At 51.1% G+C, this 24,300-nt stretch overlaps 1 protein-coding gene across 7 annotated transcripts in view; it reads right to left on the reverse strand.

Annotated features, from left to right (window-relative positions):
• Positions 1–24,300, reverse strand: part of HIVEP3 (HIVEP zinc finger 3) — a 257,222-nt gene that overhangs the window by 93,825 nt on the left and 139,097 nt on the right. For all 7 annotated transcript variants that reach the window (XM_039729169.1, XM_039729168.1, XM_039729166.1 and 4 more), the window contains one exon: positions 3,730–3,824. The gene's annotated coding sequence lies outside the window, so the exon portion shown is untranslated. The remainder of the gene's footprint in view (positions 1–3,729; positions 3,825–24,300) is intronic.

Consider the following 24,300-nt stretch of genomic DNA (forward strand, 5'->3'; position numbering starts at 1 on the left):
TCATTCCTTCCCTCAGCCATTATCTCTCATTCGATGTGACATCCAGAGCTCTGTGAATCACTGGCCCCACACTGAATGGGCTCTGCCACCTCCCACACACCTCCAGGAGAAAGAGCTTGTCCAGAGTTTAATGTGACACTGCAGCCTTAGGGGAAAAGCAAAAAAAAACAGTGGAGAAAATCCAAAAATTCCTCCTGGCTGCCAGGCCTCAGTTACAATCAGCAAATCACCTCGGCTGTTTCACCTCAGGGTAAAACTTGGAAAGCTCAGTTCCTTTCTATGAATCACCCTCAGCAAACAGCCCCAATTAAGAGATAAAACATTGCTACCACAACAGCAGTTTGGGCAGGGATTTATTTTTAGAAGCTGCTTAAAATAGTGCGTGGTACCTCGTTCATCCCCTGTGTGCTGGTGCGGGGTGATGTCAGAGCAGTGAGACACTCCTGAGGGACACACACTTCACACCCTCCCCAGGGCTCCTGCACAGCACCAAGCTGAGAGAAAACACTGAAAAAAAACAGGCGAGGAAGCCCAAAATTGGTCTTAACACCTCCCTGCCAGCGTAGTAAGATGCCAGGGTTTGGAGAGAGGGGTGTAAAGGGATGATTCAAAGCAGATTTTGGAAGTGACAACATTTCCTACTAAAAAGTGAGCAGAAAAGGCTCTTTGTGATTTTGGGGAAGGGTTTTGGGTTCTGAGAGCCAACCCTGGTGCTGAAACGGGCTCTGGTGTGAAGTCTTGATTTGAGAAGCCACTGACAAGGAGATGCCACTGTCCCTGTGGCACCAGCAGGGATCTGGGGACAGCTTCCGATCTGGCACTGCCAGCACAACCTGCTGCACCTGGGCAGTGGTGGCAAAGTCAAAGGATCACAGAATATCCTGAGCTGAAGGGACCTAAAGGATGATCCAGCCCAGCCCCTCCCCTGCCCAGACCCCCCAAAAACCCCACCAGGGCATCCCTGCAGCTCTGGCAGCCTCGGGGCCGTGCCCATTCCCTGGGGAGGTTAAGTTGGATGATGTGTCTGGGTGTGTGTATTTTATTCTACCCCCACCTGTCCGAGCTGGGCAGTTCTCTGCTGTTCTCTGGGCAGTTTTCTTTCTCTCTCCCACAGCCAATCCTCCCTCCAGGAGATCTCTGCTCTTCATGGCCACTGAGTGTCCCTGCATGGCTGAGAAAATTCCAGCATCCCACTGGGAGATGCTGCGCCCAGGGCAGGAGCCAAGCATTCCTACCTGGATCACCTGTCTGTTCAAACCAAGACAAGAAAATTCAGGGACATAAATAAGTGTGAAAAGAGGCAGCTCTGGGTGAGGCACACAGGTGGAAAATTACAGACGGGTTGGGACAGAGGGAAAAAGCCTCTTGTGGGATGGAGCAGCAAAGCAGGAGCAGAACCAGGCACTGCCAGAGGAGAGATTTGGTACAATTCTCAAAAAAAAAACCAACGCCAAAAAACCACTTTTGAAGACACCCAGGGAGAGCTGGGTCACCTCCACATGGGAATGGGGACAGGAGATGGATTTACTGACAATGAAAGGTTGCATTTTCTATTTCAGGGAGGCTCCTGCTCTCCTTAGCAGTCACCTGCCTGTTCAAACCAAGACAAGAAAATTCAGACACATAAGTAAGTGAGAAAAGAGGCAGCTGTGGGTGAGGCACACAGGTGGAAAATTAAAGAAGGGTTGGGACAGAGGGAAAAAGCCTCTTGTGGGATGGAGCAGCAAAGCAGGAGCAGAACCAGGCACTGCCAGAGGAGAGATTTGGTACAATTCTCAAAAAAAAAACCAACGCCAAAAAACCACTTTTGAAGACACCCAGGGAGAGCTGGGTCACCTCCACATGGGAATGGGGACAGGAGATGGATTTACTGACAATGAAAGATGCAAGAGAAGATGGAGAATTAATGGCTCTAAATGCTGGGTGCAGCATAATTCTCCCTAAAAGCCCAACCAGGCAGAGATTTTTACACTGCCCAGGTGAAAGAACTCGAAAATATCACTAAAACTCACAGAGCTTTTCAACAAAACTCCTTAGATCTGTTTTTATTTTACACAAATAAAAGCCAGGCGGCCAAATTAATCCTAATTAACCTGATTAGGGTTATTGTAGGCTAAGAATCATTCAGTTGTACCACAAGGGTTTTATTTTTTCCCCCTCTCTCTAGAATTCCCTTTGTGCACCTGCTTTTAACACCACCCTGATGAGAGCACATCCCAATATAATTCCATTATGGCTGGGAGAGGTTTCATCCATCCACTGAAATTCAGGGAATAAATACAAAACCATGCACATTATGTACTCTCTGCAGGGATATTTCAAGCTTTTCCCCTCAAAGTAAATCAGTTTTATGTCATTAAAGCCCTTGAAAATATCAAGCTGCAAGGCTTTGCTCCCAGAACTTTGTTTCCTCTCAATTCCTTGTGACTTTGGGGAAGGCAGGTCACAGAAACTGGCATTTCCCACTCAGCTCAGCCCTGCAGCCAACTCTGGTGCCTCAGTTTCCCTCAGATATGGGCATGGCATTTCAGAGGTGCTGAAAATCCTAAACCATGATAATTTCTAGGAAGTCTGAGGTGAAAAACAAGCAGGATTTTTTTTTGTTTTATTTTTTTTAAACTTCCAGAACCAGTGGATGGCACAGAGAAAGCCTAAAACCAAGAATGCTCTGACAAACACAAGAGCAAAGCCTGGATTTAGACTCCTCCTGAGGGAAAAACAAGGAATTAATTAATTTTATTTGCACCTGATCACCTTTGGGGTCCTGGATTTGTTTTAATTTCTTACTTGCTGACAGTCACAGGGACACCAGCAGTGGCTGCCCACTGGATTTTGTCCCTGGGGGCAGCCTGTGGCTCTGCCCTTTTACATTATAAATATAAATCTGGTCTATAATAAACCTTTATTCCTCAGAAAGTCACAAATCCTGGAATTCTTGCCGTCTCCACCAAAATGAACCTGTGCAGATACAGGTACAATCAGGCAGTGTTGGAAAGAGGGCAGAATTCCAAGGATTTGGAGCATCCATTGGACCCCCAGAACTGCTTTAAATCCATTAAATAAACCCGGGTTGCATTTCTGCCCTCGGGGTGTCGGCCCCAAACTCTCCTTGAGGGGCTGGCAGGGGGCAGCTCCGAGGTGGGGGGTGAAGGAAAAGCCAAAACTCCCAAATCCACAGGGAAAAGCTGAATTGCTGATTTTCTAGGAATGGTTTGGGTTGGAAGGGAAATTCAACCCACCCAGTTCCAACCCAGGGACACCTTCAGGCTGCTCCAGCCTGGCCTTGGGCACTGCCAGGGATCCAGGGGCAGCCACAGCTGCTCTGGCAATTCCAGCCCAGCCCCTCCCAGGGAACAATTCCCAATTCCCAAAACCCAACAAACCCCCAAATCATAGTTTTGTCCCTGTCACACTCCAAAACCTGCACAGAACCAGGCCCTGACATCACAAATAAACTGATTTTTCATTACAAACATTCCAAGCTGATGAAATCCCCTCTGTGAGACACAAATCCCACCGGCCTGAGGAGCTGTGCTCCATTCTGGACTTTCTGGACCTTTTGAAAGGAAAATGAAGCATTTTCAGAGTGCCCCCAGGATAACCTGAGATGGAAGGGACCCACCAGGATCATCAAATGCAATTCACAATACCAAAGGGAAAATGGGAGCTCCAGCACAGGCTGGTACCTTTAAAATGCATTTGGAGGATGGAAAATAAGATTTTTCTTACTAAAACTGCTGCAGATACCAGGCTGGGACAAGCTGCAGGTGCTTCAGAGGCCAGGATTAGGAGTCGAAATGGTCTTGATAAATTGTAGAAATGGTCTGGAAGAAACAAGAAAAAAAGAAAAAGACACTTCAGGAACGATGGGTGAATTGGTGGGGCAGGAATAACCAATGGCATGGCCACCAGGGAGATAAATACAGGCTTGGAAGGGTGGGGTTGGGAAATCTCAGGATTTCCATGGGTCACAAAGTGACCAGGAGCTGAACATGAAATAGTGCAATAAAATAAAACCCAACATTTGCTGTGATGCAGAGACAAAATGTCCAACAAATAAACAAAGGGAACTTTCCATCTCTTAGGCCCCACTGAGCTTCTGGTGTTGGACATTTCAGTGAAATCACAGGTAAATTCACAGTGAGGGCAAGGAGAATGATCTCAGATGGGTGGAGAGAGCACAGAGTGGAAATCCAGAGAGGAAAATCAGATTTATAGCATCATTATGGCTGGACATTTCAGTCAAATCACAGATAAATTCCCAAGGAGAATGATCTGAAATGGATGGAGAGAGCAAAGAGTGGAAATCCAAAGAGAAAAATCAGATTTGTGGCCTCATTAGGATTAGGAAAAGCCCTCCAGGACCATCCAGCCCAACCCCAAACCAGCACCCCCATGCCCACCACCAAGGCACATCCCCAGGTGTCACACCCAGGTGTCTGTTGGACATTTCCAGGGATGGGGACTCACATTCCCAGCGTGGGGATTCATTTGGAGTGAAGACCACAGGGAGGCACCACCCTGCTCTTCAAACCCACCGCAAGGGGCACAACAGAAAGGGACAAATCACCTGGAGGGTTTGTCAGGGGGGTCACAGCCCCAAATTGCACCAGGGAGCCCAGGCTGGACAACAGGAGGTGTTCCCTGAGTGGGAATTCAAGGAATTCAAGGGCTCTCCAACACCTGGATCAGGGAATTTAAGGCACAGCCCACCAGGAGGTGGCTTTACCTCGGACTCCCAATTTTCTTTCTTTCCAAGGGTAGAAAAACCCCCAGGAAGCAACTCAGTGGCTCAATTCACAAGTTAATTAACTGAATTAACAGCTGAGGCTGTGGCCCCTCCAGCACATCACCCACACAGGCAGAGGGATCTGTCTACACAGGGGAAAGAAGTAAATTCCATCAATTTTGTGGAGAAGAAACAGAGATTGAGGAGACCAAGATGTGCCAGCATCACCCAGAGGGCCAGGATCAATGGAGGGGGAGCCCTGGCCAGTGGAAAAATCCCCAAATGACCCTTTTAATTAGAGAAAATTTTAAAACATTCTACTCAAATATCTGCAGGTGCCCTTCACGTGACAGGATCTCAAAGCAGTTTTCATTTTGCACCAATTTGCCTTCCCACAGAGCAGGCACAACCTTCCTTTGCAGGTGGAAGGCTCAGCAGAGCTGCTCGAATTCCTCAGCAGGAATGGAGCTGGGGCTGGGGCAGGGGGCTCCTGCCAGGATTTTTAGCATTGCACAAAGCCCAAAAATAGATCCAGAACAGGTTCTGCTCCTCCAGAGGCTCCCTGGGCTGGCAGAGGGGTCCCAGCTCCATTCAGGGACAGTTTAAGCCAGGCTCATCACCAACAAAATCTTCCTTGGGCACAGCTGGGAACAGAGAGGTTCTGGGATTTTTCCAGGGAGCTCAAGAGGTCAAAAGGACCCTCCCAGCACCACCCTGGGCACAGAGAAGCTGCCCCTGGATCCCTGGCAGTGCCCAAGGCCAGGCTGGACACTGGGGCTGGGAGCACCTGGGACAGTGGGAGGTGTCCCTGCCATGGCAGGGGTGGCACTGGGTGGGATTTAAGGTCCCTTCCCACCACACTTCCATAATTCTGTGATTCCCCATCCTACGGTTTGGGTTTTGCCTCACTTCCAGGGATGGAGCAGCTCTGGGAATTCCAGCCAAGCCCCTCCCTACCCTCCCAGGGAACAATTCCTAATTCCCAAAACCCAACCAACCCCCAAATCACACTTTCTTCCCTGTCACACTCCAAACCCTGCACAGAACCAGGCCCTGACACCACAAATAAACTGATTTTTCATTACAAACATTCCAAGCTGATGGGATCCCCTCTTTGGGACACAAATCCCACTCTCCCAAGGAACAATTCCTTCCCAAAACCCAACCAACCCCCAAATTACACTTTCCTCCCTTTCCCATTCCAAACCCTGCACAGACCAGCCTTGCTCAGGCCCTGACACTACAAATAATCTGATTTTTCTTTACAAACATTCCAAGCTGATGAAATCCCCTCTGTGGGACACAAATCCCACCAGCCTGAGGAGCTGTGCTCCATTCTGGGCCTTCTGGACCTTTTGCAAGGAGAATGAAACATTTTCAGGGTGCCCCCAGGTTGGTGTTGGGCTCCTCTGCTCCCAGAGCCCCATGACCTCCCCAGGCCTTCCCAGCCACAGCAGGATCTGGAATATTGATGTTTTCCTGGAAAATATTTTCCAGGGAAAATATTGATAATATTTTCTGAAAGTATCAATGTTTTCCTGGAAATCTGGAAGGGAATTAGGACTGGGCTGCCCTGCCCACCAGGAGCAGCCACATCAGGGCTGCCAGGCTGGGAGGGGAGGGAAGTTTGGGACTGGAATCCATGGACAGACCACTGATGATGCCAAAAACTCCTCTGGGCAACCCCAGCCTGGTGGGCAGGAGGATTTCCTTCCCCTGCTTCCCAGGATGGGAATGGATGCACTGGGATGCACTGGGATGGGATGGGATGGGATGGGATGGGATGGGATGGGATGGGATGGGATGATCCTGAACCATTCCATGATCACCAAGCCCTCGCTGCCACCTGGCTGTGGAGAACCTGGGAGAGCTCAGTGCCAGAACAGACTTTTATCACAAGGGAATTTTCATTTTAATAGCAAAATTTAAATAAATAAAACTAAATCAGGATCCCACTCCAGAAGCACACAATGAGAGCTCCCTGGCTGCAGCAGGAATTTCTGGAATTTCTGCCCCATCCCTCCCTGGCTGCTGAGGCTTCCCCAGCCACAAAACACGGATGGAAATGACTGCTGGCCTTGCTGATGGACAAACATCCCAACATTTCCTTCTGCATTTCTCTGACAAATGAAGGTCCAGCTTTGTTCAGCAGTATCCTGAGAAGCCACAGCCAGGCTCCTGCTGCTCAGCTCCAGCTTAACTGGGAAGCATCAGCCCCTCCTGGGCTTGGAACAAAGAATTTTAGCTTAAAAGGGAAAAAAATAACAAAAATAAGCAGTGCAGGCACTGGAGATGAAGCAGCTTTAGAACCTCTTTTATCAGGGTGACTTCCACCTCCAGGCTGGAGTTAAATATTCATATTCCAGCCACAGATATGAATTCCCAAAAATTCCTCTGCCTTTCCCTGAGCCAGGGCAGGGTGGCAGCTCCTGGGAGCTCCTCCAGCCGTTCTGGGGGCTGGTGGCACTAAAAACGGGCCCAGCCAAGCTGAAATCCTCAGGAGGTAACAGCACCGAGGAGCTGAATCTCTGCAGTGGCTGTTCACCCACTAAGATGGGGAAAAAAACCCCAAAACTGCCCCATTTCTGTGTGATTTTCCCTGCTACAGGAAGGAGCTGCCAAGGGCCATTGCTGCTGAGCTTAATTGCATCCAGTGCTCCTGAGGGTGAGGGGAAAGAGCTCTTCATGAGCCAAAACCAAAAAAAGTGAATATACTCTGGTGCAGCAAGAGCAGCATCCTCAAAGCTTCACTCCCCACACCACCAAGTGTGAAATCAGAGATTTTTTTCTTTCTTTTTTTTCTCAGTAATGCTTTTTGCTCATTTCCTGCCTGGCCTCTTGTGCTCTGAGCAATGATTCAGGATGAATTAACATCAGGGGCCAGATAAGAATCACGCCTAAGCAGAGCTTTGCTGTCATCTTCCAGGGAATTAAAGCAAGGCCTTGTCATGCTGGGCTGGCCACCAGGCTGGGACCAGTCCCAACCTCTCCTCCTGGGGAACCCTCTCTTAGTTCTTTATTTCCCATACCCCTTCCCAAGGCCAGCATTCCCACAGGTTCCCACGTTCCCAGGCTGGAGGGGCCATGGAGAAGCCTGGAGCTGTGCTCTGAGGGGAGCAAGGCTCCCCAGGAATAACCCCCAGGTTCTGGAGGGTTAAAACACCCAGGATGAATGGCTGGCAGGGTGAGGACAACCCAAACCCTGGCATAGTGCAGGGTTAGAAATTCCTGCTCCTGTGTGCTCCTTCCCAGGGCTCTCAGCACCTCAGAACCCCCAAATCCTCCCTGTCGCCCCAGAGGAGGGGAAAGCCCTAAGCAAGAGGAGGCACAGAGTCAAAGCTTGGCAGATTTGGGGGTTTAACCAGGTGGTGTGGGGTTGGAGATGTGGGAATGCAGGTCCTGGCCCTGAGGTGGGACACACTTGGCCACCCCAGCTCCAGGAGAGCCGTGAGGGTGGCTCCAAGCAGGGAGGGGAAGAGGAGAGACATGCCAGGACACCCTGCACTGGATAAAGGTGAGAAAGCTCCACCTGACCCAGATCCCACTGGCATTTCCTGGTTTCCTGAACCCAGCTGAAGGCACAACCCTCCTCAGGTTCCAGGGAACCCAATGGCCATGGATGGGCCCAGCCCAGAGCACAGCTGAGCTCTCCCCTTGAGCTGAAGGTGCTGCAAGGAGGAGAAGGGGAAAGCGATCCCAGCAGTTTGTGCTGCTCTGGAATCAGGGCTGAGCCGCTGGGGAAAGGGAATTGCTCTGGGTTCTCCTCCAAATCTCCACCTCTGACCTCGTCAGGCTGCAGATCCTCACGAGGTCACTCCGTGCCATGGAATGATGAAATTCCAGGCAGGTTTTGCAAGGGAAGGAGAGCACAAGGTCCTGTCTGTCACCCGACCCGGATCCCACTGGCATTTCCCGGTTTCCTGAACCCAGCTGAAGGCAGAACCCTCCTCAGGTTCCAGGGAACCCAATGGACATGGATGGGCCCAGCCCAGAGCACAGCTGAGCTCTCCCCTTGAGCTGAAGGTGCTGCAAGGAGGAGAAGGGGAAAGCGATCCCAGCAGTTTGTGCTGCTCTGGAATCAGGGCTGAGCCGCTGGGGAAAGGGAATTGCTCTGGGTTCTCCTCCAAATCTCCACCTCTGACCTCGTCAGGCTGCAGATCCTCACGAGGTCACTCCGTGCCATGGAATGATGAAATTCCAGGCAGGTTTTGCAAGGGAAGGAGAGCACAAGGTCCTGTCTGTGTAAAAACCTGGGATGAAGGGTGGGATGCAACCCCAGTTCTCTCCTCCCTGCAGGGGACAGCAGCAGCTGTGGCTGCCCCTGGATCCCTGGGGCTGTCCCAGGCCAGGCTGGACACTGGGGCCTGGAGCCACCAGGGAAGCTGGCCCTGCCCATGGAACAAGATAAGTTTTAAAGTCCCTTTCATTAAAAACCCAAACAATTCTGGGATTCTGTGATGTGGCTCCTCAGAGCAGCAGCTCCAACCTCTCCAGGGATCCATGAAATTGACAACTCCAGGGATGTCCTGACTTCAAGACCCGCAGGGGATCCTCATCCCTCCTGTCCCAAGTTTTTAGAGCAAAATCCAACACGAGACCCTCAAAATAAATCCATTCTTGAGCACCTCAGTGCCTGTGGCAGCTACTGTTCATTCATTCTCCACAGCCACACCAAGAGAGCACAAAAATCAAGGGAAAAATTACTCCTGTGGCCCACTCCTGCTCCTCCTCAGGTTTATTTTTCCCAAAAATATTTATTTAATGTATTATATTGTAATATCATATTTATTTTGGGTTGTTCAGGCTGAGCTGTGCCTTTAGAAATTGCTCAGAGCAGCAAGGAGAGTTGCATGGGGAAGCACGAGGCGCTTAGAGGTTTTGGCACTTGTGCAGAGGAAAAGTTCTCTGCTGCTCTGAAGGAAGTGGAGAGAGGCTGTGAACTGAGATTGAACCAGCAGCTCTTGAGGATGCAATCAGCCAGAGAGAAGAGGGGAGAAAAAAAAACCAAAATGTCTTTGCAGAACATTGGCCATTAGCTCCATCTGTGAGCAGAAAATGGCACCAAGGCAGAGTCCAGCAGGAAATCAGATGCTCAAAGCTGTGCCCTAACAACTCATTAAGGAAAAAAAAATATTTGCTTCATCTTCCCCAGTGGTGAAAAATGAAAAATTTCACTCTGCAGCCCCCAAAATGGGAATATTCAGGCTCCTCCCAGGGGCTCACAGCCAGGAAGGGCCCAGCAGCTCCCAGCCCACCATGGGCACAGGGACAGGGGACACCTGCACTGGGGCCAAACTGGGAACTTTGGGGGGTTTGAAGGATTTATAAGCTGGATAAACACAGGGAAGGTGTGGAACTGCTGAAATGAGTCAGGGCTGGAGCCAGGCTGGGAGAGCTGGGGGTGCTCCCCTGGAGAGGAGAAGGCTCCAGGGAGAGCTCAGAGCCCTTGCAGGGCCTGAAGGGGCTCCAGGAGAGCTGCAGAGGGACTGGGGACAAGGATGGAGGGACAGCACACAGGCAATGGCTTTAAGCTGAAGGAAGGTAGATTTAGATCAGCTATTAAGAAGAAATTATTTACCAAGGGACAACTGGCACAGGGTGCCCAGAGCAGCTGTGGCTGCCCCTGGATCCCTGGCAGTGCCCAAGGCCAGGCTGGACACTGGGGCTGGGAGCACCTGGGACAGTGGGAGGTGTCCCTGCCATGGCAGGGGTGGCACTGGGTGGGATTTAAGGTCCTTCCCACCCAGCCATGCCATGGCTCTGTGACAAAGCCTCTCCCCCACCAGCTGAGCTCTCCCAGCCTGGCAGCAGCAGCTCAGCCCCCATGGGTGGATCCCTCAGCATTCCCCTCTCCCTGGTGGAGCAGCTCCCACATTTTGGCCGTTTCTGTCCCTCCACTCCTTTTCTCCCTTTCTCCTTTCCTCCTTTTCTCCTTTCCTCCATCCTCCTCATCTGGAGCATCTCCTTGAGCAATTCTAATTTTTAACTCCACTCATGCCACCGATTCCATCTGTATTAAGCGCAGCTGAGTTCTTTTTTGGGGTTGGGGTTTTTTTCCCTTATCAGAGAGATTCAAAAACCCAAAGGCATCGAATTCTCCTGCGTGCACAGAGGTTGTGCTGCACTTCTGCTGGATGACACCAAAGAACCACAAGAGCAGAGGCCCGGGGAGGCCAGGGCTGATGCAAACGGAAAACGAGGCAGCCAAAGGAAGTCGTTCTGTCAGGCTTTGTTCTTGCAGGGGCTTTTTGGGGTGGCTTCTTTCCATAGAAAGTTTCCACTGCAGTTATTGAAATGAAACCTGGGTGTATTTTTGCCCTCAGAGCTGTGAGGTTGAACAGCAGGAGCGAGGCTGAGAGTCAGAGAAACAGCACAGAGCTGAGCCCAGGGGGTGTGGAGCAGAGTGAGAACACAATGCCCCAAATTTGGAATGCCCCAAAACCATCCCTAGGGCATTTTCTGAAATGAAAACTTGGAAAAAAAGTCAAGATATCATTCAGGAAAGCCACTGGAGAGGTTTTAGTGGGGACAGAACCTTCAGGGTGCAAAGAGAGCCAGACCTGCACAGGCAGAATTCCTTGGTGGGATAGAGAAAAGTGGAGGGAACACCAGGAAAAAGGGAATTAACACCAGGAAATGTGGAGTGAGCACCAGGAAAAATGAACACCAGGAAATGTGGGGTGAACACCAGGAAATGTGGGGTAAGCACCAGGAAAAGTGGAAAGAACACCAGGAAAAGTGGAATTAATACCAGGAAAAGTGGAATTAACACCAGGAAAGGTGGAGGGAACACCAGGAAAATTTGGATGAACACCAGGAAAAGTGGAGGGGACCCCAGGAAATCCCTCCACAAGGGCTCATCCCACCCCTTGGGGGCTGCACACACATCCCCACGCTGTCAGCTCCAAACCCTCCTTTCCAGGATGCAGAATTTCATGGAATCCCCTCAGTTCTGAGCTCTGGGGGAGCTCAGCCATGGGGGAAAAACAACAGCCTGCAAAATTCAACCTGTGCTAGAGCTTCCAAGCCCTCAGCCTGAGAATCCAGGGGACTTGGGGACGAATCCAGGGGATTTGGGGATGAATCCAGGGGTTCTGGGGATGCTCCAGGGAATTTGGAGGTATTTCCAGGGGATTTAGGGATGCTCCAGGGGTTTTTGGGGATGCTCCAGAGGATTTTGGAATGCCTCCAGAGCATTTTGGGGATTCTCCATTTGGGGATTCTCATCCCCTGGGGATACCTCCAGGGGATTTGGGGATGCTCCAGGGGTTTTGGGGATGCTGCAGGGGATTTAGGGATGCACTGCCACCTTTCCCCAGGCAGGCTGAGCACAGGAGCAGCTTCTGCTCCCCAGCACTTCGCAGCAGAGCAGCAGCACCAAGCCAGGACATAAAATCCCCTTCCTACAGCAGATTCCCAGCCCACCCTGGAACCCTCCAAAGGGCTTAAATTAAAACAAATAAATTTAAAAAAAAATTTAAAAGGGCTTGAATTTTTTAAAAGGGGGTTAAATAAAAAAGGGGTTAAATTAAAAAGGGGGTTAGATAAAAAGGAGTTAAATTTAAAAAGTGGTTAAGTAAAAAAAAGGGGTTACATTTAAAAAAAGTGTTAAATAAAAAGGGGTTAAATTTCAAAAAGGGGTTAAATTTTAAAAAGGGGTTAAATTAAAAAAAATTAAATTAAAAAGGGGTTAAATTTTAAAAAGGGGTTAAATTAAAAAAAATATTAAATTAAAAAGGGGTTAAGTTTAAAAGGGTTACATTTAAAAGGGATTAAATAAAAAAGGGGTTAAATTAAAAAGGGGGTTAAATAAAAAGGGAGTTATATTTAAAAAGCACGGTTAAAAAAAAGGTTAAAAAAAAAAAAAAAGGGTTACATTAAAAAAAAAAAAGAGGGTCAAATAACGCGGCCAGCACGGGGTTCTGCTGGAAAAATGACTCACAGGAAGGATGGCAACAAAGCAGAGCCATAAAATATTCAAGAGGCTCGGTGTGCCCGGGGCTGGAGCACAACCCGGGCCCAGCGCACCTCGGCGGCTCCCGGGCTCCTCCGCTGCAAATTACTGCCCCGCTTTTAATTAAAATTTCATCGCGGCCATTCCCAGCAGCTCCTCCCGGGACGGGCTGGGCAGGAGCAGCGGAGCTGCAGCCAGAAAGGGATCGGGATCGGCGGAGGAAGGGAAATGCGGGTGAGGGCTGGGGTGGGATGTGGCAGTGAGGGGACACCGGGGCTGAACCAGCCTGGGAGCCTCTGGGGTGCTCCTTGGACTCCTAATGTACCATAGAATATCAGAATTTATAATCATAAATCATAATTCCAGAATGGCTTGGGATGAAGGGAGCCTAAAGTCATCCCGTTCCATGGCAGGGACACCTCCCACTGTCCCAGGTGCTCCAGCCTGGCCTTGGGCACTGCCAGGGATCCAGGGGCAGCCACAGCTGCTCTGGCCACCCTGTGCTGGGGCCTCACAGCCAAAAGTTCCTCCCCAAGATCCCATCCATGGCTGCCCTCTGGCAGTGGCAGCCATTGCCTGTGTCCTGTCCCTCCATCCTTGTCCCCAGTCCCTCTGCAGCTCTCCTGGAGCCCCTTCAGGCCCTGCCAGGGCTCTGAGCTCTCCCTGGAGCCTTCTCCTCTCCAGGGGAGCACCCCCAGCTCTCCCAGGCTGTCCCCTGAGGAGCAGAGCATCCAAGAACTGGACTCAAGAGTTCCCCTGGCCACTTTCACTCCAAAAAGCCCCAAATTCACCATTTCATTTCCCCTGGCAGAGACCCTTTAGGTGCAATCCCAACCCTGCAGGAGGATCCGGACATGCAGTGGAGAATCTTTAATGATCTGTGCTGGTTTTGCCCTAAAATGATCAATGACCCTTCCTGCTCCCAGTTTGGCACTGGGAAGCACCAGGGTGCTGCAGGGACAGGCCCTGGTGCCTGCAGGGGTGGAGCAGAGTCCCCCAGAGCTGCTCTGAGCACTCCACCCTGCCCAGATCCTGCAGAGCTCCAGCTGGAGGCTGGACAGGAGCACAAAATCATCTTTTTCCCTGTCCTGCACATTTTTTTTTTTTCTGGTGCCTTCTATAAAACCAAGTGAAAAACAACCATGAGTGTGAGAGGCTCAACAGCTCTGGGGCTTGCACACAAATTCCATCCATCCCAGAGGCTCCGGAAGTGATCAGAGGTCCCCTAAGTGCCCCTGGCTGCAAGGGAAGAAGAAAATCCCACAAATATCTCCAAGGTGTCTCCTTCTGGGTCACAGCAATCCTGAACCCATGAGCCAAACCACACAGGCAGGAAAGGAAACAGCCACATCCACAAAAACTAATGCTGGATCACACCAGATTATCCTAAATGTCAGTGCCCTGCTGCCAGGCCACCCTTAATCCTTAAAAAAAATAGGAAGAAAAGCTGAAAAACAAGAGCAAACATCCTCAGCTTCTGCTTTTAGGGAAGCTCCCTGCAGGAAGCCCTGGAGCAGAAGGCCCAAGGAAAGCAGAATTTTCCTGCTGGGCTACAAATGAGCTGAGATGCTGAGGAGAAGAATCCAACACATCCCCGGCCACAGCTGGAGAAAAAAGAGAAGCCAGGAGGGATTCGCAGCTCAGAGCTCTGGGGAAAGCAGCAATTTGGGCTGAAAGCTGAGGGTCTTGGGAAAGCTGGAGGAGCCAGGGGCAGAGGAGGCGTCTGGAGCCTCGGGGGTTAAGGCAGGCACAGCCGAGCAGAGCTCCAAACCCCCCTCCCGAGGGGTCCTGGGAGGCTTCACCCCCGAGCACTCAGGGGCAGGCAGAGCAGAGAGTGATGGATGCAGAATGAAAAGCTGGATAAATAATTCATTGCTGAGCTCATCAGATTGGAGGAGTGTGGCCGTGGCTCTCCGGGCTAGCAGGGCGGGCTCTGCTCCATGGGGAGAGGTGAATGCCTGCCCTGGGTGCCACATCCCTCCCTCAGTAGCCAGCAATGCCCTGGGTGCCACATCCCTCAAGTGCCACAATGCCCTGGGTGCCACATCCCTCCCTCAGTGGCCAGCAATGGGTGCCACATCCCTCCCTCAGTGGCCATCAGTGCCCTGGGTGCCACATCCCTTAATGGCCATCAGTGCCCTCGGTGCCACATCCCTTCCTCAGTGGCCAGCAATGCCCTGGGTGCCACATCCCTCAAGTGCCACAATGCCCTGGGTGCCACATCCCTCCCTCAGTGGCCATCACTGCCCTGGGTGCCACATCCCTCCATGGCCATCAGTGCCTTGGGTGCCACATCCCTCCATGGCCATCAGTGCCTTGGGTGCCACATCCCTCCATGGCCATCAGTGCCTTGGGTGCCACATCCCTCCATGGCCATCAGTGCCCTGGGTGCCACATCCTTCAGTGGCCATAAACCACCCCTGGAGAGCTGGCACAGCCTGAGCAATGTTAAACAAACAGAGAGCCCCCAGAAAGCCCAAAAGAGAGTGAGAGATGACTTGGAGTCACTTTTGAGTGTAATTATTGAAGGTAATTGTTACAATTAAATTATGAAGGTAATTATTGAAATGCAAACCATCAGATATGTACAGAGCAGACAAAGCCGCCTTTCCTCCTTCCCGTGCAGCCTCTCAGTGACAAAGAGCCCTCTAAAGTGCCACAGATAAACCACCCCAGGAAAGGCTCCAAACCCCCCTGGGGTAACCCTTTCCCTCCCTGTGCCTGCCAGGGTGAGCCCTGGAGCTGGGACCACGGGGTTTGTGGGATTTCCAGCCAGGATGTGGGGCTGATTCTCAATCAGTGGTAACAATAATGAACGTGAATTAAAGTTTGTCCCACAGTGCAGAGCTCTGGAGCAGATGTGGGGCTGATTCTCAATCAGTGGTGAACAATAATGAATGTGAATTAAAGTTTGTCCCACAGTGCAGAGCTCTGGAGCAGCCTCCCAATTCATCCAGGAGCTGGGAAACCCATGGGATCCAGTGATCCACAGCTCATCTGGGAGCAGGAACTGATGGGATCCAGTGATCCACAGCTCACCTGGGAGCACGATGGGATCCAGTGATCCACAGCTCACCTGGGAGCACGATGGGATCCAGTGATCCACAGCTCACCTGGGAGCACGATGGGATCCAGTGATCCACAGGTTACCTGGGAGCAGGAACTCACAGGATCCAGTGATCCACAGCTGATCTGGGAGCAGGAGAACCAATGGGATCCAGTGATCCACAGCTCCCAACCCCTCTGTGAGCATGAGAACTGATGGGATCCAGTGATCCACAGCTTCGTGTGATCAGGATGGGATCCAGTGATCCACAACCCATCTGTGAGGAGGGAACCAACGGGTTCCAGTGATCCACAGCCCGTGTATGAGCAGAACCAATGGGATCCAGAGATCCACAGCCCCCAGCAGCAGCAGTGGCCCTATCCAGCCTCAGGGCTGGGGCAGATCAGCAGGACCCAGTGTAGGAAGCACAATCTGAGCAGAAATTTTGGGTTTATTTTCCATTCCTGGTGAAATGGAGCAGCCCAGGCTGCAGCGTGGTCAGGGTTAATAACGAGTACAAACCCACGTGCTCAGGTGGGACCTCTCTGCTCTGTGCTGTGCCTACAAGATGGGTTTGGTGCTCTCTGGAGAACCTTCTCCAATTTCTGAGCAGTTTTTGACCCCATCTGTGCAGAAATTCCACGGTTTCTGTGAGGAATACCTGACACTGGCTGAGCAGAGCCAGGTGTACCCCGAGAGCAGCTCCAGGGGCTCTGCCCCCACAGCCAGCCCCTGTGGGCAGAGGGATGCTCCCCTTGGGGACACCACAGCCCGTGGCAGTGCCCCCTCGCAGCTGGTGCTCAGTGCCCAGCTCTGATCAATGCAAGCAGGAGCACAAAGCGTTTGCTGCCAGCTGGGGCCAGACCCAAACCCCAAGGCAGCAGAGCGGGGCCACGGCCCTGAGTTCAACCCAGGATCCCAAAGCAGCTCCAGCCCAGGGAGACTGCAAAGCAGCCAGCACCTCACCTGGCACGTCCCCTTCCCTTCCTTAAAGCCCTCAAACCTGCAAAATGCATCCCAAGACCTGCAAAATGCCTCCTGAAACCTGCAAAATTCATCAAAAATCAGCAAAGTCCATCCTAAAACCTGCAAAATTCATCCCAAACCAGTCTAATGTATCCCAAAACCTGCAAAATGCATCCCAAAAACCTGCAAAATGCACCCTAAACCAGCAAAATGCATCCTAAAACCTGCCAAAAGCATTCTAAACCAGCAAAATGCATCCCAAAACCTGAAAAATGCACCCTAAACCTGACCCTGCAGGGTTTTGCTGCAGCACAAACCCAGCCCTCCCTTGAGGTGAGGAGAACCTCTCCAGTTTGGCAGCGCTGCTTTCACCCCTGCTGCTGTTCCTGCTCCTGAACCAGCCCAGCTCCATCCACAGCAGCTTTCCACAGGCACTGAGGCTTTGGAGTTCATAACCTGGTACCCCAAATCTAGCGTCAGCCATGGATTGTACCCCAAAGCCACCTCAGACCACTCACCAGAGCCACTGTGGCCATGGCTCAGCTGTGGGACCATTAAGGGACACCCATTCATGGATCCAACCCCTCCCAATATAAATCCCACCCATCTCCAACTTCTCACATTCCTCCCCCTGTCTCTTCCAACGTTTTTTCCCCCCTCTTCAAAACAAAAGCTGATTTATTTTATTTTCTTTTCCCCCTGAAGCAGAGTCCCAGCACCAACCCCCCTTTCCCAGCATGCCGGGGGCTCTTCTCTGCCATTTCCCTTCAGCTGTTCCTCGCCTCCATGGGAAACAGAGCCAGCAAAACCCTCCTGGAAACGCTGTTCCCAATTAAATCCAGCCCTTATGAAACCACTATTGCAGCCACTTGCTGCAGATATTTCTCCCTAGAAGAGCTCACAGCGTTTCCTTGATGAACCCCCAAGCATAACAGTTTCCACAGCGATTACAGAGCAGGCAGCCGAGCCAGAAATAACACAGAGAAATGGAAAACATCCCCTGCTCTGCCTCTCTCACACACCCAGGGGGAGGAGAGGCTGCCCCAGCGCTGGGGACGGGGACAGACCCGGCCCTGAGCAGCAGAGGATGGACACACAGCCAAAGCAGCACTTTTGGAGTCAATTCTGCTGCGGTGGATGGAGGAATGAGCCATGCCCATGGCCCAAAGCAGCTGGGTGTATAATATAAAATATTCAGGATATTTTATCCACCTGAGCCTCAGGTGCTCTGTCCTGCCTTGGGAAAGGTGATTTGAGCTCTGGGGCAGCAGCAGGAAGGGGAAGTGCCAGGTCTGGGGGCTCCCCTGAGCCACCCCCGAATTAATTCAGTGATGTGGGGTCTGTGCTGGGCAGAGCTGCAGGTGCCATCCCCATGGAGCTGTGGGGGCATTCCCAGAACATTCCTGTGCTCCCATTCCATCCCCGTGGAGCTGTGGGGGCATTCCCAGGATGTTCCTGTGCTCCCATTCCATCCCCATGGAGCTGTGGGGGCATTCCCAGAACATTCCTGTGCTCCCATTCCATCCCCGTGGAGCTGTGGGGGCATTCCCAGGATGTTCCTGTGCTCCCATTCCATCCCCGTGGAGCTGTGGGGGCATTCCCAGGACGTTCCTGTGCTCCCATTCCATCCCTGTGGAGCTGTGGGGGCATTCCCAGGACGTTCCTGTGCTCCCATTCTATCCCTGTGGAGCTGTGGGGGCATTCCCAGGACGTTCCTGTGCTCCCATTCCATCCCCACCATGCTGTGCCTCTGACTTCCCACATTTATTGACCAGAACTCTGCTTTTGTTCCAGCAAACACCTCTCCAAAGCTGTTTCCTGCACCAAGAGCCCTCCCCAGTTCAAACTCTTTACTCTCCAGGAAAGAACATATTCTATGTCTTTTTTTTTTTCTATAAAACCTAAACTGTTTGCTCCCCAGTGCCTTCCTCCATCTCTCTTGTCCCCATGTCCTTCCAGAGCCTTCCTGACCTTTGGAAGAGCCAATTCTCTTTGGAAGAGCCAATTTTCACACAATTATTTGTGTGACAAAGGACCACATTTATCACCTGGATTGGAGTCAGGGATTATTAAAGCACACAACCCAAGCCACTGCTCCCTTCGCTCTGATTTGGCAAAAATGTGCTCAAAAATCAAGAAAAGCCCCGAAGGGCCAGGGGTTTTTGGTGAGGGTTTTGTGCTGACACAACTCCTTCCCACTTTCCTGCCCAATATCCCATCCATCTTCTCTGGCAGTGGAACATTCCCTGTGTCCTGTCCCTTGTCCCCAGTCCCTCTCCAGCTCTCCTGGAGCCACATCCACACCCAGAGATCTCCCAGCTCCATCCCTGGATGCCAGCAGAGCATCCCAAGGAACAGGACCAGGGCATTCCTGCTGGTTTCATTCACAAATTCCTCTCTCTACACCTGTTTTCCTCAAACATCCAACTGCAGGGCTCAGGTTTTGGCTGTGCCCCCTCGCAGCTGGTGCTCAGTGCCCAGCTCTGATCAATGCAAGCAGGAGCACAAAGCGTTTGCTGCCAGCTGGGGCCAGACCCAAACCCCAAGGCAGCAGAGCGGGGCCACGGCCCTGAGTTCAACCCAGGATCCCAAAGCAGCTCCAGCCCAGGGAGACTGCAAAGCAGCCAGCACCTCACCTGGCACGTCCCCTTCCCTTCCTTAAAGCCCTCAAACCTGCAAAATGCATCCCAAGCCCTGCAAAATGCATCCCAAGCCCTGCAAAATGCATCCCAAGACCTGCCACATTCGTCCCAAATCAGCAAAATGCATCCTAAACCAGAAAAATCCATCCCAAAACCTGCAAAATTCATCCCAAACCAGTCTAATGTATCCCAAAACCTGCAAAATGCACCCTAAAGCAGCAAAATGCACCCTAAAAGCTATAAAATGCATCCCAAGACCTGCAAAATGCCTCCTGAAACCTGCCAAATTCATCCCAAATTGGCAAAATGCATCCTAAACCAGAGAAATCCATCCCAAAACCTGCAAAATTCATCCCAAACCAGTCTAATACATCCCAAAACCCTGCAAAATGCACCCTAAACCTGCAAAATGCATCCTAAACCAGCCTAATGCATCCCAGAACCTGCCAAATGCATCCTAAACCAGCACAATGCACCCTAAAAGCTGCAAAATCCATCACAGAACCTCCAAAATGCATCCTAAAAGCTACAAAATGCATCTCAAAACCTGCAAAATTCTTTCCAAAACCAGCAAAATGTATTCTAAAAGCTGCAAAATGCATCCTAAATGCAGAAAAATACATCCCAAAACTGCAAAATGCATCCTAAACTGGCAAAATGCATCCGAAAAGCTGCAAAATGCATTGCAAAGCCTGAAAAATGCATCCTGAAACCTGCACTATGATAACAAATAATAAAAAATTAATTAAAATAATATAGAATAAACAATAATATATCCTAAATAAACTAACACATAATAAATAGTAATATATAATAAATAATAATATATAATAAAAAATGATGCCTAATAAATAAATAATAGTAAAACCTGCAGGGTTTTGCTCCAGCACAAACCCAGCCCTGCCTTGGGGTGAGGAGAACCTCTCCAGTTTGGCAGCGCTGCTTTCACCCCTGCTGCTGCTCCTGCTCCTGAACCAGCCCAGCTCCATCCACAGCAGCTTTCCACAGGCACTGAGGCTTTGGGGTTCACAAACACCCCTGGAATTGGGCAGGATTGCCCTTGGAATGGCACCGAGCAGGGCAGGGAGCTCCTCAGGCACTGAGGGTGTGCAGAGGTGAGGGACCAGGAGCCAGCCTGGCTTCAGGCAAAATCTGAAATGATCTTTGGGTCTCTTTTAGACTTTTCAGCCGTTTTTGGGGGGGCTGCTGGGCCCTCTGAAATGCCCCAGCCCCGAGTGGTGAAGAGAGGTGGGAATGTTTAATTAATGAGGCTGAGCCAGGCTGGGAGAGCTGGGGGGGCTCCCCTGGGGAGGAGAAGGCTCCAGGAGAGCTCAGAGCCCTGGCAGGGCCTGAAGGGGCTCCAGGAGAGCTGCAGAGGGACTGGGGACAAGGATGGAGGGACAGGACACAGGAATGGCTGCCACTGCCAGAGGGCAGCCATGGATGGGATCTTGGGAATTGGGAATTGTTCCCTGGCAGGGTGGGGAGGGGCTGGGCTGGAATTCCCACAGCAGCTGTGGCTGCCCCTGGATCCCTGGCAGTGCCCAAGGCCAGGTTTGGGACACTGGAAGGTGTCCCTGGGACACTGGGAGCTGTCCCTGCCCATTGGGATCTTGAAGTTCCCCTCCCAGCTAAAGCAGTTTGGGATTCTGTGACAGGTCCCAATTCTTTGCAGTCGCTCCCTGTGCCCGAAGCACTTCCACCACCTTTTACTGGGAATACCATTTAAAATAGCAGCCATTTATTTTTATTTAGTGTTTTTCACCCTGCTGGAAAAAAACCTCTGTGGTCTTTTGCAAACTGCTGTGGGGGGAGTGTGGCAACACTCCTGGGAGGGAGGGAGAATATTTTTAACCCCATTTTACAGAAGTGGGAACTGAGGCATGCACTTTTCCACAGGAGGAGATTGGCCCCAAACCCTTCTGAATCCTTGCAGGATGACTTCCAGCAGAGATCCTCACTCCCAGAAGAAGCACACACTTATTCCAGGCTACAGTGGTCACTCTGTTGTGCCCCAGCCAATTTTCTCACGTAAACAGAGCAGTGCAAGAGTGGTTTCTCTTCAGGTTTTGTTAATTTTAGCCTGAGAAAGTCATGAAGGAAATACCTCAGCACCACGGGCAAGATGGTGGGAGGTAATTAAACACCCAGCTCCACTTTCCTTCCAGCTCAGAGCAGCCTCACGTTTGCTGGAGGCATCTCCAGCTCTATTTTTGCCCCTGGTTCCAGGCTGACCTTCCCCTGCACCGTTTTGTTCCACAGACAAACACTCCCTGCCTCCAGGGCGAAGGCACCTTCCTCTCAAACACAGCCCAAACTTGATCTGCCTCTCCAAAGACCCAGCAGATTTTCAGTGGGTTCTCAAAAACACCCCAGAAATTCTCTGTCCTGCCCCTCCTCCCAGCTCACACCAGCTGGGGTGCCTGGAGGCCTCAAATCTGAGTAATTTGCTGCACAAAGAATTAAAGAATCACTGAACTCAGTGTGGCTGAAGGATCCCAGGGGTGTTGATCAGATTTACAGCCCTGGGGCAAAAGGGACAAATCCAATTTCCAGCCCAGCTCCTGATTTACAGGTGATGGGACCATTCCAGGGCTTTCCAAAAGCATCCACGGGAATCCATCCACGTGGACTTTAGGGATATTTCTTATTTTAAATTTCTCCTCCACTTATTTCAGCCCCATCTTTTCCCATAGCTTTAATTCACAACACTATTACTTTAATTTATGAATTTATTCAGTAAATATACAAATATCATATATATATATAAACATATATATAATATTATATATCTATATCTATCCAGTAAATGTCCCCAGACAGGGAACAAACCCCAAAAACCTTAAATAAAGGGAACACAGGAAACCCATGGGCAGCATTTGAAGAGTCAGCAATGCCTCGTGGAAAGCTCTGAGGCACATCCCTGGCAGTGCCAAAGCCTCAGCTCTGTCCTGGGGTCACTCTGTGCATCCCTTGGGATCCAGCAGGGAATGGGGAGAGCCTTCCTATCCCACCCTTTTCCCTGGGAATCTCCCATTGCTTGAGGCAGGGGGAACCAGGCACACATCCAGGGCTCAGGGGGTTCTTCCTGAACCCCTTGAAAGCTCCTAAAACCCCTCAGAATTTCCCAATTCCCACTGCAAATCCCTCACAGCCCAAGTGACAACCACTCCATTACCTGCAGCAGGTGCATCCCATTCCAAACCCAGCAAAATGCATCCCAAACGAGCAAAATTCACCCTAAACCAGCAAAATCCCAAAACCTGCAAAATGCATCCTAAAGCAACAAAAGCAGAGAATTGCTTTTTTTTTGCAGAAGTTGATTTACAAGGAAACTCGTAGCTGGCTCACCAGGCTCATTCCCAAAATTTGTCATTAATTTTATGGATGTACTTCAGCAAAATACAGCTTTTGCTGCCAGGTAAATAAATCCCACAGCTGAGGGTGAAGGAGGCCAGTCCTGCAACTCCTGGGGCAGGAATCTCTCCCTAATTGCCCTGAAAATGACATTAAACAGTCCCAGACCCGCTGCCTGCATGGCTCTGTGCTTTTGGGATGAGGGAACTCTTCAGGAGAAAGGGTTCAGAGCCTTCAGAACCCTTTCCTGAGCAAGGCAACGTTGGGGTTCAGCCCTGGAAAGATTTCAGAGGATCACTGAAATCCCTTCAGCTTGCTGGGAAAAGGGCCAGGCTCAGTTTTATGGGATTCCCCTGGGGCTTCCCCTCTGAACTGCAGCACCAAGTGAGGGCTCAGCAAAGTCCTGAATGTCTGGGTGCACGGGATTTGGGAGAGCCCCAAACGCCAGGTCTGAATTCAGCTGGATCCTGCTGGTTTCTGACAGAAAGGCTGATAACACTTCAACAAGCAGGTGACCCTCCAAAGTCTGGGGAAGAAATGATGGATGGGGCTGAAAGACAATTTAGGATCTGGAGACTGAGGAGCTGCTGAAACTGAAAACCTCATTAACACGAGGAAAGGTTTAATGAGGTTTCCCCCAGTGCTGAAGTTGCTCTGTTCTGATTTTGGGCCCAAAACACTCCTAAAAAGCACCTGGGGTGGTGCCTGGCTTCGAGGCAGAGAGCAGCAAGCAGCCCTTGCTTACAGCAAGTCCATTTTGGGAAGGTAGGAAAACCTGATCTCATGTTTTCCCCTCACTTATCCCGGCTCAAAAGTTGCCAAGCACTTCCCAGAAGGAAGGAAAGCGTCCCCAAACTGCAATTTTTCCGTCCAACTGGAAACAAACAACAACAATTTTAATAAAATGGTTACAAAAATACCACCGAGGTCTCGAATGGGCTGGTTCCTGTTCCTCTGCGGGAAGAGGCTGCTCAGGTTTCCTCTGTAAACACCCGGGCATGGCTGTGCCCATCCCTCCCGGCTCTGCGGGGCTCACTCCTCACCTGCTGCACCTGCAGGCCCTGCTCACCTCCCCTGAAAGCTCCACAAAGCGGGAAATGCACAAAAATCAGCACTGCTGACAGCCTGGCCTTCCCGGGGAGGAGAGGCCGGGCTTGGCTCGGGGCTTTGCAGAGAAAATGAGAGACCAAAGATGATTTATGGCCACATCCACTCTCCCCAAATGTTTTCCGAGTGCCTGAACCCCCCCAGCCCCCTCGGCAGGGACACACAAAGCGCCCTTTGATGCTCGTTAGGAGCTTCACCTTCTGCAGTCTCGTAATTAGAGCCGGGCAGGATGAAAATCTCCTTTATTTGGGATTCCTGCCCCGACTGCAGGGAGCAGGATCGCAGCGGAGTGCCCTGGGAAAGCCCAAATTCTGGAATTCCAGCCAGGGCACAGCGGGAGCACAAATAACCTCCGTCCTCTTGCAAGGTGGTCTCAGCTCAGCGAGGAACGGGCCCGGATTAACGAGCCAGAGGTGGGAAGGGAGAGCTCAGCAAATGGAACAGGCAGGCTGGAAAACAGAATAAACATTTCCCTGCATCCCAAGCAGCCCCGCAGATC

This window comes from Passer montanus, unplaced genomic scaffold, assembly GCF_014805655.1.
Source record: "Passer montanus isolate IOZ18808 unplaced genomic scaffold, ASM1480565v1 scaffold68, whole genome shotgun sequence".
In the NCBI taxonomy this organism is placed as follows: domain Eukaryota; kingdom Metazoa; phylum Chordata; class Aves; order Passeriformes; family Passeridae; genus Passer; species Passer montanus.